At 30.2% G+C, this 6,467-nt stretch overlaps 1 long non-coding RNA gene across 2 annotated transcripts; it reads right to left on the bottom strand.

Moving 5' to 3' along the window:
- Positions 1–422: 422 nt before the first annotated feature.
- LOC123259464 lies at positions 423–2,727 on the bottom strand. 2 transcript variants are annotated; one of them, XR_006508239.1, is made up of 4 exons: positions 2,615–2,727; positions 1,272–1,395; positions 847–1,011; positions 423–534 (listed from the first exon to the last, which is right to left on the bottom strand). It is a non-coding gene; the product is annotated as an uncharacterized LOC123259464 (long non-coding RNA). The 2 variants fall into 2 exon arrangements; XR_006508240.1 differs by lacking the exon at positions 847–1,011.
- Between the last annotated feature and the right edge of the window lie 3,740 nt (positions 2,728–6,467).

Here is a 6,467-nt window from a genome sequence, read left to right as displayed (position 1 = left end):
AAAAAATATAGATAACATTTTTTAAAATTTTATTATTTTTAAACGAGCAGAAAAATTTATCAACTTAGAAATATTTTTATTCTATTCAGAACAATGAAATTATTTTCTTGATTTAATATTTTTACCTACAAATTAATTAATTTTTTTTGTCAATTTAATAATTACTTAACAACTTTATTAATACAATATAATATGGATCCAAATTTGAATAAAAAATATTTATTTTAAAATTATTAATTTCAATTTTTATTTCTAATTTTTACCTCAAATTTTTAATTTTACAACTTTGATTTTAAGTTTTGAATTCAAATTTTTTCTTACTTTAAAATTTTTATAATTAATTTTAACTTTCAATTTTTTTTCTCTAAAATTTATAAATTCAAATTCGATTCCATAATTTTAATTATAAATTTTACCTTGAAAATTTTTTTCTACCTCAATGATAATATTTCATGAGTGTTATTTTATACTTCTCTAACCCATTATTATCTCGTGTTGTTTGCCCACCTAGTATCTCTCCCGAACTCGATCCACCTTGAAACAAAATAAAAAGGCAAATAAGAGCGTAAAAAACATAAAACATTAGAAGTAGATATCGAGTCAGTGGGTTGACAGTTATTTACTTAAGCTTGCGTTACGCACCGCTGCTTGAGAGCAAAAATTGGGGTTGGGGTTGGAGTTAGAGTTGGGTAACTAAAGGTTCTTTCGGATATGACATTTCCCCTACGAGGAAACCATATTTATATTAAGAAGGAAGCCATATTCTTACTGAGATCGTCACACAATTTAATGCCGTATACTAAAAATAATTTTATATTTTTTATCTTTACCCTCCCACCCGCTTACCCTCTTGCTCCACTTGTACGTTAGGCAGTGAGCTGGTGAAGTGTATGCACGTGCAAGCACTTTTGCCATAAATATACAAATTCGGTGCATGAAAATTCAATGTCTTCATTTGGACAGCAGTGTATTTTTTGGCGTCTATTTTCCCAAGAAATGTCGTACTGCGAACTGTAAAAACGCGTACGCTGTTTTATAATAAGAGAAGCACTTTTCCTCGTATTACTTAGTACCTACTCTGGAACATGGAAAGCAAGGGAAGGTAAGCAAGCAAGCAAGCTCAACTTTCATTCGAGCGGAACGTGTGCGATGCTTTGAGGCTCCGTACTCTCAAGAGCTACATAACACTCTAGCGCTATTTTATATGTCTGGTGAGCAACTCCTAACCCGGGAAAAGGGAAGCTATGAAACATAATCATGCTGGTACATACTCTCAAGTCGCAACCCTTGGCTGTCGTCGAGTTCCACCTGTGCAGCGCATTACACAGTCGACGAGTATTTCGCACTTTCTTTGGCATAACTTAGTCTTTTGCGTACGGAAATCTAGAGTAGTGTCTAGAAAAAGAAGAAGCTGATATAAGAAGATGTAATGTTGGCTCGAGATATTTTAGAAAGGGTCTAACTTTTGCTTCAACTCTGCAATACAGAATCACTTGGTTCTTTACGTGCGAAGATAGAAAAGCGATCAATTTCAATGGATTTGTTTTAAAAATTTAAGTATTGAAAATAAATTATTTTTAGACTGTAATTTTTTGCACTAAAAAAAAAATAAAGGTTTTGGTACAAAAATTTTTGTCAAATAGTGTGGAATAATTTATAAAATTTGGTTTAGTTTTGTAGAATTTGACCTAATTTCAATGAAAGGGGAATTGAAAATAAAATAGGAATATTTTTACTATTCTAAATAAAAATAGTCTTATTTTTAAATGATTTTTGCTAATTTACTAAAAATTATCTAATTAATTCAGTTTGCTTTAATTTTATAATATCGATGGTTTAATTAGCAATTGGTCTAACTCCTTATTTTTGGAGGGTTAATTTTTAACATTTTGATGTAGCAATAATCTAATTTTAAATTATTTGAATGATCCAAATCAAAATATTATACCTCTATTAGATATTAAATTGTTTTTAAAAGTGATAATAAATTTCGAACTAATTGTTTTTTGGTACAAATAGAAGTACGAGAATTTTTTCTAAAATGGAGTTAGACAATTTGCTAATTAGAACTTCGATATAGCTTATTAGTTTTTTAATTTTTTGTTATAAAATTAGAATAAACTTCATCATAATTTATAAAAATTAAAAATATTGTTGTTTATATTTTCTGCATCTAACTTAAATTTTTAATCAATTTACAATGCAAGCTTTTTTTCTACAAAAATTAATTATTAAAAATCTAAATTGTTATTATAACAAAATAATTATAACCATTTAAAATTAGAACATGCAACTACTCTCTTTTCTCCGAGAAACTTTCACACCATTCTTGATAAAAATTACCCCACAATTTTAATGAAAATTAAATTAGCCGACATTTGAAAATTTTAATAATTTATTTTATTGAAAAATAATTTTAAAAAAATTAAAACAAAAATTTTCACATGTAGAAAATTTTTAAAATTAAACGTGGAATTTTTTAAAAATAGTTTTTTAGTTCTAATTTTTAATTAATAAAAAAAATTAAAAATTGTTGAGTATCGGCTAACTTAATTTTCATAAAATTTTAAGACAAAAAATTTTTTTAAGTACAGCGGATGTAGAATTTAAATACCTGATAATTTTTCGAGCTTAATATTTGGCAAAATAAAAATAAAATATCTATATATACAGTTAAAAAAGAGGAGAACAAAAGGGTGAGTAGTCTGAGAAGTAGAGAGAAGCCACCCTCGTTACTGGTCTGTCTCTGTTCGGTATTCTGTAGTCCTCAGCGCCCCTTTCAGCTGTTGACTCCCTCTCATTCTGAACCCTCTTGCGAGCCCTCCGCCCTGTTCTGTAACCGTCGCTCCAACTACTCTACTACCCAACCCCTTGCTCTTGGTGAAGGTGGGTTGCGCCCTACTGGCGCCTGAATCATCCCGTCACCCACCGCCCGCCACCCACTGGCTGTTGGGGTGAAAGTGGGTGAGCGAGTGACTGAGAGCTTTCGGGGTTGGCGTTCCGGTCCCAAACAGGAGCAAGAGAGACAGCAAGCATGGCGTCGAGCTAAGAGACCCGAGGGTGGTGTGAGGCGGGACCGTTGGCAGGGTAACGCAGCTTGCGGGGGCGGGGGCGGGAACTTAAATGAGAGTGAGAGAAAGAGTAAGAGAAAGAGAGTGACGAGGCCGAATAGAAGCTGAAGCCGAACCGGTGGATGGAAGAGGAGACCGAAGAGCGAAGGAGAATCACCCGGTGGGTAGCTCGGGGGTGGAGGGGGGACCAATTCGAGTAGCACAAGGTATAAACCACTACCCATACTCGAGAAGGTTGCGAAGTAAAGGGGAAAGGGACCGAGAAGTTCCGAGCAAGTAAAAACTCCTACAGTGAGAGTGAGAGTGATGGGGAGGGGAGGCTGGTGGGTGGTGACACCCGGAGGGGCATAAGGCTTCACTAATTATTTTTTGTCGGTCGCACGACAGGGGCGCGACTGAAGGAAATGACTGAAATTAAATGAATGAGGATCGAGCAAGGAACGAGGCACTAGACATTACCTCCCCTCTATTCAAGGGAAAGGAGCGAGAAGAGGGTTTGAATTACGGAACGATCCACGATCAACAATCCACGGGGTAAAGGATTATGAATAGACTGTTCAGTTTTAACTTTTTATTTCATGCATTAAACTCAAGTGCGAAATTATTTCACAAGCTTTTCTTTTTTACATGAAAAAGGTGTTCGCTTTGTTTTTCTATTGCTTACCAAGTTAATGTGTGCTTTTTTTTCTTTTTCAATGGTTCGAAAATTTTTAAATGTAATGAGGATCTAATTTTTAAACATTCAAGTTTTTGTTGCATTGAATAAAAATTGTGTTAATTTCTTTGTAAATTTCGCTTGGTTCAAGATTTATTTTTTTCATTAAAAATAATTAAAAAAAAATTATTATCTTGGTTCAGGATTCTTGTAATAGAGTATCTTTAAGTAACATCCGTAAAATCTAGAATACTAAATGTATTTTTAATCAATTAAATTTATTTTATAAATCCAGAGTTGCCACAATTACGTGCTAATGATCGATTTAAATGGATACTAAATAATTAGTGTCATCAATCAATTAATCAATCGATTAATAAAAATATCGATTTATTTTCATAAATAGAATATTATATTTCTTAATTAACCCGTTGAGGACACATGGGGTCCAGTGGACCCCAGGCGAACTTTGAGGCAATTTTAAATTTAGAAGAAGATTTATAAATGAGTTTTAGTGTGCGATCTGTTATCGGTTGAAATCTACGCAATAATTTGTGATACGTCACAAAGGTCTCCATGCTGTTAGCCTCATTTTAAGTGACTGACCGAAATTCGTAACTTCAAACTTCAAAATAAATATAGGGCCTATTTCTTTCAAACTTTATTAAATATTGATTTTTTTCTTTAAAATATATTGTTTTCTGAATAAAATGGCGTCGGTTTTTTTTTCGATATCTTAAAAATCAAAATTTCTGCGACTTTTTTTATAAAAAAAGTTTAGTTTTTTTTCTAAACTATTTTTTAGTATTTTTAAATTATTAGAAATTAAAAATAGCTAGTAGATATTTAGAGGGAATGTTATATTAAAGTTTGGTGCCAATTATAAGTCAATACATCACATAGGAAATGAATTAGAACTGTTTTGCTGAGTGGGGTCTACTGGACCCCATGTATGTCCTCAACGTAATTTTTTCGACGTAAGTCCTCAACGGGTTAATTAACTGTCCATTTGTACTATAAATAAATTAACAATCGATTATCACTATCAAATTTATAGTTTAAAATTTAGTATTAATTAATTTAGTGGTAATAAACAATAACGTTTTTGAAACCAACATTTTTTAAAGATTTTTTTTGACTTCCATAAATTCAGAAAAAAGACGAATTTTCTTAACCTAAATAATCTTTAATATACTGTTGATTTTTTTCTAAAAAAAAATTTCTCAAATTCAACCTAAAGAATTAATTTGTTAAATAAAATTAATGTAACTATATTTTTTTTTTAAACGTAGGATCTATTTTTTTTATAAATTGATGCTCTTACAATTGATTAAATAAATTGATTGTTTGATTATTCGATTTCAGTATTTTCTATGAAAGAATATTCAGTAATTAGGATTTATGACCAAAATTTTTTACACTGATAGAAGGATTTATTTGTATTAAAGAAGATTTGTTAATAGTTAACAAATCATTTATTAGAGACCACTTTTTAGTATTAAACAAATATTTCTTAGTATTTAAAATGATTTGTTTGTATTTAATAAATCTAATATTCATTTATTAAATATTAATAAATCTTTTTAAATACTAAGAAATATTTTTTAAGGACTAAAAAATGGTCTCTAATAAATGATTTGTTAAATATTAACAAATATTTTTAACTATAAACAAATCCTTTTATCAGTGTATTTTTTCAAGTTTACCGCGGAATGGATCGTTTAATTCCGAAAGTAAGTGGTGTGCGAGCAGATAATTACGCGGAGGTAATTCTTGGTGGAACATACTCGTCATATATGCTCTCGTTAATCGGTATCGTGATCGTTACAGTGAGCGCGATATGCGGTAATGCCGGTGGACTAATCACAACGCCGGTGCCAGTCCCAGTCCTATGGTAGCTAGTAGCCGGTTAGGAGCACAGTTGTAGATGCCATTGGTGTGGTTAGGAGTTTCGGGGTGGGTTAACGATAGTATGTAATCCAACCGCCCTGCACGTCTAATTGGATCCTACTTCTCTGAATAAATACCGCATCCATAGAACCGATCAATAATTCCGCTAATGTTAACAGTCATTATATTTCACACGTTGCACTGCTTACGTAATAGATCTTTATATTGTTAATAATAATTAATGCTATCAATTATCAGGTTATCATGATCAGGTATTTAATCAAATATTATCTTAGAATTAATTAATTCATTATCGAAAAATTATTAGTATAATTTAGTGTGATAATTAACCGATTACATAACAAAAAGTCATTATCATAGTTTCAGTTCAATTTAGAGTAATTTTTTTTTATTAATAAATTAATTTAGAATTCAAAAATAACAATTTTTGATTTTTTTAACAAATAAATTATTATTTTTATCATTATTATTATTACAAAAAATTTGCGAAAAAAAAATTCTATTTATCAAGTATTAAAAAACTACGAAGGTTATTTTTTAAAAATTGTCCACAAAAATGTATTCGAAAATTAAACAAATTGAAAAATTTAATCTTATTCTTTTTATCTAGACATATAATTTGTCAAAATTTGAATATGTCTGACCATATCTTGTTAAATAGTGATAAATTATCGTTTTGACTATATTTACTTAATTTAATCCTTAATTAAAAAAGAAAATTATAAAAACTACAGAGGCTATTTTAAAAAAATTTAATAAGTTGAAAACTTTCATTCAATTTACTTAGCTTGATCTTAAATTTGTCTTCATCTGTCAAAATTTGAAAGTAC

Source organism: Cotesia glomerata, linkage group LG2 (assembly GCF_020080835.1).
Source record: "Cotesia glomerata isolate CgM1 linkage group LG2, MPM_Cglom_v2.3, whole genome shotgun sequence".
Lineage (NCBI taxonomy): Eukaryota > Metazoa > Arthropoda > Insecta > Hymenoptera > Braconidae > Cotesia > Cotesia glomerata.
The sequence above is the reverse complement of the archived record's forward strand: the minus strand, read 5'-3'. Positions and strand labels throughout refer to the sequence as shown.